Source organism: Acomys minous (assembly GCF_964271855.1).
Source record: "Acomys minous genome assembly, chromosome: 2".
Classification (NCBI taxonomy): Eukaryota; Metazoa; Chordata; class Mammalia; order Rodentia; family Muridae; genus Acomys; species Acomys minous.
In genome coordinates, this window is record NC_140484.1 from 98,663,066 (window position 1) to 98,677,222 (window position 14,157).

General features: G+C 37.8%; 1 protein-coding gene across 1 annotated transcript in view; it reads right to left on the reverse strand.

Annotated features, from left to right (window-relative positions):
- Positions 1-14,157, reverse strand: part of LOC311592786 (uncharacterized protein) — a 386,211-nt gene that overhangs the window by 320,543 nt on the left and 51,511 nt on the right. The window contains exons 19-23 of the mRNA XM_084773587.1: positions 13,618-13,738; positions 12,790-12,881; positions 10,904-10,975; positions 9,124-9,231; positions 8,397-8,486 (exon numbers count right to left, since the gene is read on the reverse strand). The gene's annotated coding sequence lies outside the window, so the exon portion shown is untranslated. The remainder of the gene's footprint in view (positions 1-8,396; positions 8,487-9,123; positions 9,232-10,903; positions 10,976-12,789; positions 12,882-13,617; positions 13,739-14,157) is intronic.

A 14,157-nucleotide genomic window follows, 5' to 3' on the forward strand; every position in this document is an offset into this window, starting at 1 on the left:
ACCCCACCCTGGACCATCTCAGAACAGCAGCTGGGCATTAGCAAGCATCCGTGTATCTATCTTGCACCAGAGACCCCACCCTGGACCGTCTCAGAACAGCAGCTGAGCATTAGCAAGCAGAGAATACAAGCAAATTCTGAGACACCCAGCCAAATTCCAGGGTGTAGAGCAGGGTATCTTATGGAAGAGTTGAGGAATAGAGGGACCTGGAGGGGCCAGTCGGTCCACAAGGAGGACCAATCAAGCCTAAAAGTCTGGGCAGAGGAAAAGAGTGCTGCAGAGATTGATGTACCAACCAAGAAAAATGTATGGTGCGGTCCTAGACCCTCAGTCCACATCTAGTAGATAGACAGCACAGTCTCCTCATGGGTCTCATAATATGGGGACTCGAGACTCCTTCTGACATGGACTCTGTCCCCACAGGTCAATAACTTCCCTTTGGCAGGGCAGCCTTGCTAGGCCACAGAGGAAAAGGATACAAACAGTCCAGGTGAGACTTGGTAGGCTGAGGTCAGCTGTTAGTACTTTCTAAGTACTAGTGGAGGGAATGAGGGAAGAGGCTAGTTGGGATGTAAATGAACAAATTTTTTAAAATTAGAAAGAAGTAATAATAGAATAATTATAAATCCATTACAAGTATATAAAAATTTAAAAGTACTTACAAGTTTGTGGCGCCCGTGCCACCGCGGTACTGAGCCGAGGGCGAGGGACTGCGGATTTAACTCATGCACACACACACACACACACACACACACACACACACACACACACACACAACACACAAACACACACACACAATAACACAGCGGGTCCTTTGTGCTAAGAGAGCAGCAGCCACAGCAGCAGCCGCGGCAGTGGTTTATTATTCTCATTCAGAGTTCCAAAGAGCCTTCTTATAGGCAGCAAAACAGGAATCCTCCTCCCAGGTGAAATCCGTCAAGAGGTGATTGCACACAGGAGGACAAGTCTCGAGGAAGGGAGCGGCGAATTCTCAGAGCATTAAACATGACTAGCTAACCAAGATAAACACAGACCTGGAAGCTGCTAGAAACAGGACGTGAAACAGCAAGACAGGCAGGCAGCCCAGTCGGGCCTGGTTCCTACATAAGTTTGCTAATACATATTAACAAGCACAATGGAATACTACTCAGCTATTAAAAATAAGGAAATCAGGAAACTTGCAGACAAACGAAAATAACTAGAAAAAAATCACCTTGAGTGAGGTAACCTAGACATAGAAAGACATACATCGTCTGTACTCACTTAAGCAGATTTTAGCCACACTACAATTCAAAGATCAAAAGAAGATAAGTAACAAGGAGGACCCAAGGGAGGGTGTTTAAATCTCACTCAGAAGGGGAAGTAGAATAGACAGTATAAGTGGTTAAGAGAGGGAACAGAGTAAGAAAAGGAAGGTGGAGCAAAATGTGGGACAATGTAAGACCGGCAGCGAAGAGGTGGGAGGACAGTGGGCTTTCAGAGAAAAGGGAAACCTTAGGCAGGGCTATCTCTGTGACAAGCTGGAGACTTATGACAGGGTAGATTCTGGAAAGGATATGAGGGTGACTCTAGCTGAGACTCATAGTAGCAGGAGTCATGGAGACTGGAGAGGATGCCCCCTAAGTAGACACAACTATAATGGAAGGAAGGAAACAACAAACTACCCCCCAAAAAAACTTTGATCCCAAATGTACCCTGACTGGAAGATGTGCATGGACAAAAATAAAGCAGAGTAAATGTCCAACTAGTACTTGGTCAAACCTGAGACACACCCCATGGGAAACAGTAAATGATTGATACTATTAACAATACTCTGCTATACTTGCACTGAGGTCCTAACAAATATGTTCTCTCAGCGGCTCCACACGGCAGCTGATGGAAACAGATGAAAAGATCAACAGCTAAACATTGGCATGCCATGCAGGGAGTCTGGTGAAAGTGTAAGGGGAAGAATAGAAGGACTCAGAGGAGACAGGGGCTCCACACAAAGCCCAACAGGGACAACTAACTAGGGTGTAGGAGGTCCAGGAAGACAGAATGTCCCATCAAGGACCATGCATGGACTGGACCTATGTTTCCTACATATATGTAAGAGATGGGCTGCTTGGTCCTATATATGGGTCTTCTAGTAAGGGGAATTTGGGATGATTCTTACATAGACTTTGATGCCTGCTTTTTTTTATCACTTCTCCTTGTTGAGGCTACCTCACCAGGTCACAGGAGAACAGAACACACTCAGTCTTGATGCAACTTAACATGCTGGGGTGGGGGGAGGTGATCTCCTTCTCTGAGGAGTAGAGGATGGGGAATAGGAGAAGCAGGGAGGAAGGGTGCCACAAGGAGGGAAAGAGAGGGCTAAGACTGAGATGTAAAGTGAATAATTAATTTTTTAAAGTAGTTAAAACCTTGTTAATGTATATTACCAAGAATCTATAAATATAGATACACATGCAAAATATAAAGCATATATACATATGTTACTATTGCTGTATATTATACTATATATTATGTATCTGAGACTAGATAGGTCTTATTCTTAGGGTTAAAGATAGTACTGTTATTCTGCTACAGGAAAATATCAATAAGATGATTTCTAATGACATAGATCAGTGAATCACTAAACCTCTATTTGAAAAATGTAGTCTTATATTAGATGGACAATAATCTAGAGACCCACAAGTGGACAATGTGAATATATTTTGGATCACTTCTTCCTAAATAGGAAGTCCGCATCAAACCTCTCTTCTCAAGCCTCTAGGATCTGTGAAGAAGAGGAGGCAGAAACAGTGTAAGATCCAGAGGTAATAAATGACTCCAAGAAAAAAACTCTTCTATACACAACAGGACAAATAAACATATCAGTACACAGCCTGTGGCAGCATGTATAAGACCTTCATGGGACAAACCAAGCAAAAATCCCTGCACTCAGCAGAGGATATGGAAAAAAACATCCCACCATTCTTGTGAAGCTATGTATAATTAGTATCTACTGTTGAAGGGAAAATGGGTTTTCTCCAGTAGATTCTCACTGAGTCCAGGGCAGTCCTTAACCCCACATGTAGTAAGTTAACAAAAAAGGGACTCCATGTTTTGTGTTGGATTTTGTGTGGACTTTTTGTTGTTTTGTGTTGTGGTAGTTTTTTCTTATGAGGTTTTTGTTTTGTTTTTGTTAGTTTGATACTCCTTATTTTATCTTTTAGAAAGTGTGTGCTTTATAGACAGAGAAAAGGAGAGAGGAGAAGTGGGAAGGTAAAGAAATAAAGAAAAATATAAAGTTGGGTAGGTAATTAGATGGAAAGAATTTGAAAGCAGTTGAAAAGTATTTATTTAAAACAAATATAATGCAACTTAAAAATCTATACTTGAAAATATCACCAAGAACTTCCAGTTTATAGAAAGCACTTTATAATAAAATTAATGAAAATGACTGATATATGTATATTTAGTAGAATATACATAAAGCTTTCATGTAACATACTGCCTTATTACAAGGAAACAAGAATGAATGAATATCTCAAAGGACACAGCAAAAAATCTTCAAGAAGGTCTAAGTATTTCAGGGTTAGAAAAAAATCAGTCATAGGAATGAGTTCCTATAATCTTAAGAGGCTATAACATTTGATAAGATTCACTATTTCTGTACTTTAAAAAAAATCAATCATATCCAATGTTGGCACTTTGCATTGGACATAGTCCCAGAGGACATCCTCAAGGGAGTTATTGAGGAAAATAAAAACTGGACATTTTCTTCTAAAATTTCTGCTTTTTTTAATAATTTATTCTTGTTACATCTCAATGGTTATCCCAGCCCTTGTATCCTCCCATTCTTCCCTCCCTCCCATTTTCCCCTTATTACCCTCCCCTATGACTGTTCCTGAGGGGGATTACCTCCCCCTGTATATGCTCATAGGGTATTAAGTCTCTTCTTGGTAACCTGCTGTCCTTCCTCTGAGTGCCACCAGGTCTCTCCCTCCAGGGGACATAGTCAAATGTGAGGCACCATAGTACATGAGAAAGTCATATCCCACTCTCCACTCAATTGTGGAGAATGTTCAAACCATTGGCTAGATCAGGGTAGGGGTTTAAAGTTTAACGCCTGAACTGACACCACATGCTGGTGAGGGTGTGGAGAAAGAGGAACACTCCTTCATTGCTGGTGGGAATGCAAACTAGTACAACCACTTTGGAAAGCTATCTGGTGCTTTCTCAGAAAAATGGGAATAAGGCTTCCTCAAGACCCAGCTATTCCACTCCTTGGAATATATCCAGAAGATGCACTACCACACAACAGGGACATATGCTCAACCATGTTCATAGCTGCCTTATTCATAATAGCCAGAAATTGGAAACAACCTACGTGTCCCTCAGTAGAAGAATGGATAAAGAAACTGTGGTACATTTACACTATGGAATACTACTCAGCTATTAAAAACAAGGAATTTCCAAAATTTGTGGACAAATGGATTGAACTAGAAATTGTCATAATGAGTGAGTTCACACAGAAGCAAAAAGAGCTAAATGGTATATACTCACTTATATCGAGACACTAGTCCAAGGTGTATGTCCCCATGAAAAACTGTACCTACCAGGAAAGTGGGTAAGAGGGGAAGACATCCTATTAAGACTTTAGGTGTGAGAAGCCTGGGAGAATGAGGAAATAGAAGGATCCAGAGGGTCCTGGAAAACTACAGGCGAGTCTGGGCCCTGGCGTCCTCCTCAATCTATGGCAACAACCAAGGAAAATATAGGCAGTAAACCTCGAACCCCTACCCAGACTAGCCGATGGACAGGACATTCTCCACTGTTGAGTGGAGAAGGAGATCTAACTTTCACACAAACTCTGGTGCCCCATATTTGACCATGTCCCTTGCATGGAGATACCTGGTGGCACTCAGAGGAAGAACAATAGGTCACCAAGGAGAGACTTGATACCCTATGAGCATATACAGGGGGAGGAGGTCCCCCTCAGACACAGACATAAAGGAGGGGAGTAGGGGGGAAGTGGGAGGAAGGGAGGAATGGGAGGATAAAAGGGATAGGCTAACAACTGAGATGTAATATGAATAAATTAATAAAAAAAGTTTACCGCCTGTATTGTCCTTGGCTGGTGCCTTAGTTTGAGCGGGACCCCTGGTCCCAAATCTGCCTATCATAATGTTCTACTTGTAGGTTTCTAGGACCCTCTGGATCCTTCTACTTTGCTATTCTCCCATGCTTCTCTCATCTAGAGACCCAAAGAAATGATCATAATGAGTGAGTTAACCCAGAAGCAGAAAGACTCAAATGGTATATACTCACTTATATCTGCATATTAGCCCAAGGGGCATGTCCCACGAAAGCCTTCACTTACCAGGAAAATTTCTGATTCTTAAGGCAAAAAATAATCTAAAATTTTTAGAAAGAACATTATCTTGTATATAGAAAAATATTGGTGCTTTTAGGTCAAAAATTAATTTCCATAAAGTAGTACTGTATACAAAAATTTCAGTTGTATTCTATATATCAGCAATCCACATTTAAAACTGAAGTTGAATATCATCCGATTTTTCAAAACCACCAGTCAGTGAATGTGGAGGCCTACACATGCAATGTAAGTTCCTCAGGATCTGAAGGAACAAGTATGACTACACTAATGAGATTCAATAATATTGATAAGCAAATTGAGACTCTATATCATAAATCAAATGTATTAAAGTAATATCTGACAAGCTTCGTGGTGTTCATGTGGTCATAGCTCATGATAACCAGAGTCAGAAGAATTCTAAGATTATACCTATGTAACAGAGAGAGCACCAGTGAGAAAAACAGCAAGTACATTACTGACTGAGACATCTCCCTAGCCCTGAATTTTTAAACTTAAATAACAAATTAAATATAATTCAGAAACCTGCCTTATACTCATTACAGGTAATTATCAAATATTCCTCCTCGCTCTCTCTGATATAGTTATCTTAGATAGTCTAGTGTTCATTTTAGTTTTTTGAATACAGGACTGAAATCTCATGAAGTGGATAATTGTGTGTAACCACATGTGGTTAACCACACACATGAAGTAAAACAAGAAGAGTGATGATGGTTCTCTATATATCACTTTTCACACACATTTCACACATTAACAATAGTCCTACTCAACTATCACACCTGTGAACCACAACACACAAGAGCATCACACACACACACACACACACACACACACAGAGAGAGAGAGAGAGAGAGAGAGAGAGAGAGAGAGAGAGAGTGAGAGAGAGAGAGAGAGAGAGAAATCTGGGTGCAGGAATGACACACATACTTTTGCAGTAACCAAGAGTTCTCTAATTTAACTCCTCCATTGCTGGCTGAGGTGCAAATTGTACAACCACCTTGAAAATCAATTTATGTCATTATCATAAAATTACAAACAGCACTACCCTGAGACCCTGCTATGTCACTTCCAGGCATATATCCAAAAGATGCTCCACCATACCACAAAGATATATGCTCAACTATGATCATAGTGGCTTTATTCATAATAGCCACAAATATGAAACAACCTAGATGTCCCTCAACTGAACAATGGATAAGGAAAATAGCTACATTACACAATGGAACACTACTCAGCTATTAAAAAATAGGAAATCATGAATTTACAGGCTGATGGGAGCAACCACTAAGGGCCATCCTGATCCAGGTAACACAGACCCAAAGAGACACACATGATAAGTACTCACTTATAAATGGATATTAGCCATATATTGCAGGATATATAACAAATCACAAACACCAAAGAAGCTAAGTATCAATCTCACTCAAATGGGGAATTAGAATAGAGGGTGAAAGAGGAAATCGAGGGGGAACTGCATGGATAAGATGTGAAGAGGGAAATTGTGGGGGTTAGATGTGGAGGGAGTGGGGAAGGGATGTTTTAGGGCCTAGAGAGAAAAGGGAAACCAAAGGCTGGGGACATCACCTAAGACAAGCTGTAGACCAGAGACAAGGTAGGCTACAGGGGAGATGAGTATGTCTATAGCTGAGCCTCCTAAAAGCAGGGGACATAGAGACTGAGGAGGCCACCATCTAACCAGGCAGGACACCAAACCACCTACAAAACTTTTAAACCAAAATTTACTCTACATACAAGATGTACAGATATAAATATAGAGTTTGAGAGAATGACCAGCCAATGCCTGGTCCAACCTGAGACCCAATCCACGGGAGAGAGACAACCGTTGACCCCGCTAATGATACTCTGCTATGTTTACAGGCTGAATCCTAACTTAACCATTCTCTGAGAGCCTTCCATCCCATAGCAATTGATCAATTCTGAGGCTGAGACTCATAGCCAAGCATTAAGTGGAGCTCAGAGATCCTGTGGAAGAGTGGGAGGGAAGGATAGAAAGACACAGAGTGTACAAGAGTGTTGCAAGAAGACCAACAATCACCTTACCTAGACCCATGGGCTTACAGAAATGGAAACACGAACTAAAGAATATGCATGGACTGTACATAGTCTCCTCACACATCCGTAGCAGATAGGCAGTTTGATCTTCATATGGGTCCACTAGTAAATTGGATGGGTGCTGACCATGACATGGGTTCTGTTGCATGCTTTCTAACACTTCACTCTAACGGGATGCCTTGCTTGTATTCAGTGAATACAAGCTGATGTGCTGGGTTGGCTTGGTGGGGGAACTCCCCTTTTCTGAGGAGAGGAGTGATATGGGGAAGAGGATGGGAGGGAATAAGTGGGAGGAGAGGAGGCACTAAGCTATAATCAAGATGAAAAGTGGGTATTTAAGGTAAAATAACTAAGAAAGAAAATCTTTCATGGATGATAAAAGATAAAAAGCTACAAAAATATTTGAGAATAAATTGTGTTCAAATTCTCTTCTTTCCTTCCTTCCTTCCTTCCTTCCTTCTTTCCTTTCATTCATTCTTTTTATTTCTTCAGGATTTTAACCAGGTTTTAGAAAGAGATAATACAGTGTAGGTCTGCTGACATTAAGACTGAGTAAAATAATTATATATAGATCATAAAAACATGATTTAGCTTATAGAAACCACAAACTCAGTCATCTTGGGGAGAAAAGATGATACTGCCAAAATGTATCATTGAGATAATTGTGAATCCTCTTATAGTGTAAATATGTGTATGCATTCTTGTCTTTGAGTTAGCATTTCCTGTGTAGAGACATGCATGAGGGCTCAAATACTTTATTATACCATATATTCATTAAACATGCCCCAATCAAATACTGATAACACACTTCAAATAATAACCTCTGTTTAGATAATTTTATTAATAGTGGAATGTTACAATACAACCTGTGTTGTCACTGATGATCATAATTTTATGATGCCTGACCATATATTTGAATATCAATTGACCCTTTATTGCAAAATGGTTACATAATACTCACAATTGATGTTATTACTCTGCTTCCTCAATATTCCTCAATGTGGTTCATGAAACTTTCCATTCTTTGCAACAACTCCGTAGTGTGCAGGTCCTTAAATGAAGAAAAATACTATTCATGGGTTGCAGAATTGAGTCTCTCTATCCACACTGTCTGGGTATAAATACCCTGCATATAATTCTTAGTTACAGTATGACTGCCTGAAAACTTCTATGCCTCTGCTAGTCCCACACTGAAAGCAAAGTGTCTAAGATGGCTGTGGACATTGGTTTTGGTATCCTAGCATGAGAACAAACTTCTTTGGGTATGCTCTGTCTTCCTAATTGTGAAATGCTAGTTAATAGATATTCTCTCCTTGAGCTAAGAGAAAAATATTTCCAGTATTGTGTGCTCTTTGAGGTTTTTTCATTTTTATAGAGTTGATCAAACAGTCCTGACATAATGTTCTTTCCTTGCCATGGATCACATAAAAAAAGAGGGACAATGAGTAAAACACAAGCCCTAAAACTTGCACATGACATTCTGTTGATCAAATAAGCCTCCTGTGAGAGAACTACTCTTTCAAATGTCTGTGTGTGTGTTCATGTATATGTATTAATATAATTTTTATAATATATTATATATAAATATATGATACTATATAATAAATTATAATTTATTTACACATTACATCATAATAGTTACCCCATGCTCTTATCTTCCCATCCCCACCCTCTCTCATTCTTCTTACCTATTCTCATCCCCTAGACCTCTGAGGGGGAACTCCTACCCCACTGTCTGGCCACAGCCTATCAGGTCTCAGCAGGATAGCCTTCTTCTGTGTGCCCACAAGGCCATCCTGCCAAGGGGAAATGATCAAATCATGCATACATACAGGAGTGCGTGTCAGAGACTCAGCAGCAGCCCCCCATCACACACTTGGAGAATCAGTAGTGGCTTGATATTGAAGAATACTTTTATCATTCAGTGGCATGCAGAATAACTTCTGGAAGCATGAAATCTAGCTAATAGGGACAAGGTGTCCTCTTAGACACTAATTCAATTTCTCTATGTTTAATGATACTGATAGGTGGTATATTTTTAAAAAAGGGATTTCCATCAGGGTTGTGGGTGTAAATAATAGCTTTAGCAGGACAAATTCATGCTTGGTGTTGTGGTGTATGTAAACTTTTTGACCAATTACCCACAAGATTTAACCCATTCCTGCTACTGCAAATTTATTTGGTGTCATGCCTAGCTGTCTCTTTTATATGTGGTGAGTACATTAATATTACTATCATATATGTACATATTATAAGAAGCTTCTACAGTAATAGGTTGAGAAAAGGCTTCCAAAATTTCAAACCACTTACAATCCCAGCATTCGTTAAGGGTGTCAACACAATATCCTACTCCTAACCAGGAACCTACTTGTATTTTATATTTGTTGGAAAAGAGAGAATCAGTTTTCTCAAATGGATTACTAAGAATATCAGCAACAATCCAAGGCTGGCTTACTACCCAGGAGTAGTAAACAAAAACAATAAGAAATATGTGGTTCGTCTGTTTATGTGTTTGTGCTTTTGTTGTAGTGTTTTCGTTTTGTGGTGTTCATTGTTTAATTTCATTTAACATTTTTAATTAAAGGTGGAGAGAAGAGGATAATATTAATTTAGGTATTTAGGAAGATAAGAAAAATCTGAGCAGAATTGAGAGAAAAAAATAAACAAAATATACTGCATAAAAATAATAAAGCATAAAATGTATAATACACATAAACAAATATGGGATGAAATATTCACTGAGAAGAAAGTGACAAAATCAGCTGTTATCTGAATACACATGCTAGAGGGCAGCTCGGTAAAGAGCCAGACAAAAATAAACAAATACTGAACTACATTGGAAATATGAAGCAGCACTGCAAATTTAATTGTGCCTAATACGGCCTTGTTCTACCTGTTTTGCACAGTTTCTGGAATGGCGATCAAGCAGATCGCCTGTTTTTTTTGTTTTGTTTTGTTTTGTTTTGTTTTATCTTCAGAAACTCTGGAGTCTGGCCCAGGCTCTGCCAAAAACTCTCCTCTGAGACTTGGAAACATGAATGAGCTTTGGTGTTTCCAGATCAACATAATGAGTAAAAATTTTTCTCATGATATAGAATGCTGAACAAATATTGATGAATTAATTTTCCCACCAAAGCTGATGAAAATACAAATCTAGTTCTCACAATCTTGATCTATTACTTCTCTTAACACTTGGATCTATGCACTCTCTTGAATATACACTATACAAGATGTTGTGCATAACTTATCCTCAAACAAGATATCTAACTGTAAGGTATATTTGTAGTAACTTGATGTCTGAAGTCCTCTGTAAATGAGTCTCCTAGGTGGGAATCTCCAAGATTGTGGCTGTTCATATACTTCATGTTACCAGTGGGTGTGGTGATCTGTCTGGGAGATTATCACTATATCCTGTGCTCATGACATCACAGGACAGAGAACTGTGTGTACCATATGAGGTCTCCAAACCTTTTTACTGACCGCGTTTAGGTCATTTCACTCTGTGATACAGGTGACAGCATGTGTGCTTCTGTGTAGCATCTGCAGAGGAAAAAAATTATGCTATAGTCATCATCATACATGATGTTCCCATAGAAAGCCAGAAATATGATGAACAAAACCATATGATTGTTATAGAACTTCAGTAAAAAAAGTTTTAAAAAGAGAGAAAACATCCACTTCTGTTATTGTAGAATGATATCTGAATGGTCTTGGGGGCAAGATGGGACTTCTGAATCCCAAATACACTATATATAAGCACTTAATATTAATAATTACATACCTCACAGAAGTAATAAAGTTATCATGCTCTTATATCTGTCACCCTACATTTGAGAACATAGAACCTGATTTTCTCATTCAAAATAGCAACATGTTATTGAGACATCACATCATTATGCCAAATTTGGTAGTTTCATGGCTAACTTTGGAGGATAGGCTATAATTCAAAGGCTTTGCCAGAAATTCAGATGTCAAATGCTGCTTGGCAGAGTAGAGAACATGAAGAAGGAGACTTGTGGCATGACCTGACAGTCCGTTCTAGTGAATGTTCTGTGTTTTCCAGCTCAAATGCAGAATCTTTATTCGCTCTTGTCAATCCTATTTCACTGCATGGGTCTGGATTATATCCTTTCTCATGAACTAGGATTTCCCATTAACACTAAGTAGTTAATTGATTCAAGCTGTTCAAATACTGGTGTCTGCTTAAATCTATTAAAATACTGGTGTCATGATAGGAAAGATGTTTTCTTCAAGGCCGTCAAATACAAACAACCAGAACACTAAGAATGTAACATTTATATAATTCCTGATTGCATCACGGTTCTTCTTGTCATAAGTAATCTACTGTACATATATGCAATAATATAAAAGTGTATATACAAAAACAAAATAATTTTTAAAAAGGGTTAAAATGTCAACAAGTTTTAAATTGATTAAATGTTAAAGTGATGAAAAATAAAGTTAATCAACTACAGTGTGACATAATTTTAAAAGTTGATATCTTACAGACCGTAAATTGCCAGTGGTTGATCTCCATTGTCAAGATTTAAGTATGAATACTTCCAAAATATTAAGCTAATGTCATATATATATATACATATATATATATGTGTATGTGTGTGTGTGTGTGTTTTCTTAAAATAGTAAAAATAACCTTAATGAATAATTTGTAAAGAAAACAAAACAATGTATAATATATGAAGAAGACTTTTGGAAAAATCAAATGTCATTTTGTGCACTTTAACATATATCATGTCTAAACGGAAACTCTCATAAATATCAACTGTACAAAATAGCACATCCTTGAAAAGTAACTTGTTTTAATATACACCAATAAAAATAATATATTTTGATTTTGAAAATAAATAAATACTGGTATCTTCATGCCCATGCCTTTATTTAAAAGCAATAGAAAACGGAATGTGTGATGTGGATGTAGTTCTGAGGTGGTGAGTGATCTCCTGAGTGGAGGCATATGCATTTAGTACAGTAGGTAATCATAGAGGCTACAATTCATTTTTGTATTCAACACAATTAATTAGCATCTTGTGCATAAGCTTATTTTATGTCCTTCTGAAAGCAGATTCCACTAAAATCAACTCAGGACAATAATATTTTGATGTTATTTTAGTTTCTTAAAGTATCAAGGTGGAAGAGACAGTATGTGTGTGTTTCACAGCCAATTTAGTTTTGTATTTGTGAACTCCACACAAATACAATGTTAGTCAACACTGTTATTCATAGCCCTATGAATCCACATAGCAAACTTCCTGTTGTCCACTAATTTTACCTATTTTCTTGTGACAACCTATTCTCACGTTTACACTTTTACCAGGATATCACACTGTACTTACTGTTAGGTATTCAGGTTTTTCTGTAAAAAGCAAAAACAAAAACAAACCGAAGGGTCTTCAAGGTTCAACGAGCAAGAACACACATCATCACACTGGTGAGAAATGGAAATTTGTTTCATTATTAAGGCTGAAGACAAGAATGTAGGCTTAGTTTGTTTGATTCCACTTCTAAGCTCATATACTGTTGCTGTGATTCGCTTCCTGACCACTCATGAAAATTTTCATTGTAAATAATGGGAATTATTTAAAGCGTGCGTTTACTACTTAACAATTGAAAAACAATACACATATGATATGACACTTTTGAAATTAATTCATGGGGTCTCTTTGCTACCAAACTCATCAAAATCCTGAAATTGAAGGGTTTTGCAATACATGCCTAATGAATATACATAGGACAAAATACGAGATAGTAATCAAAATAAAGATCCCCAACATACATAAAATATGGTACATAGTATGTATGGATGTTGCACATGTACAGAACCTTAAGGGACAGTACTTCTGAAAGTTCAAATAGTAGCCAATAATAAATACTGTTACTATCGCCATTTCCCATTGTCATGGACTGTTTCCTCAATGCAGTCAGTAAAAAATATAAATACTGTACATTTCTCTTTCTTGGATGCCTGACATTGAGGCAAAAAGGATAATCTACAATTTTTGTGAAGGACATAATCTTGTTCATTATATTATTAGGTAATAAAAATGTGCTTAGATCTAATAACTTCATCAAATTCTAAAGCATAAAAATACATAATTAAATCTACTTGTTTACATAAGTGTTGAAATATAAAAATAGTTCAAAAGCAATTGATGTTATAATACCACAAGCTCAGGGTAGTGGTCTCCAGTGTGAGCTTCTCCAGATGCTGAGGCAAAGAGTGGCTTCGGGTCTTGGGTTGTCAACCTCACTGAGCAATACAGTGTGAGTTCATATCAGAAATACCTGGCATACAGTAAGTGAAAACAGAGTAATAATTAAGAGTGAGAACACTTAAAGATAAAATCATGTACTTAAAATTATTAACAACATCCATATATTTCTTAATGTCCCAATTCATTGACTTTAAGAAGTCTGTAATGACTACAGCTATTAGACACTAAGAGTATCAGAACACAGAAAGCCAATGTGTCTTACTTTTGGGGGCGGGGTCAAACTACTCTAACACTCATGAGGAATTGCCATGAAATAACCAACATTGACACAATAATCAGATAAAGAAAAATAAAGATGGACACCTTGAACTTTTGCTTTTGTTTCAAAACTTACGACAAATTATTCTCAGTAAAGGCATTTGAATATGGTATATAGTTAAACATAGATGAGTACAAAGAAATTAGGTGTAAAATGAACATGTAAATAGC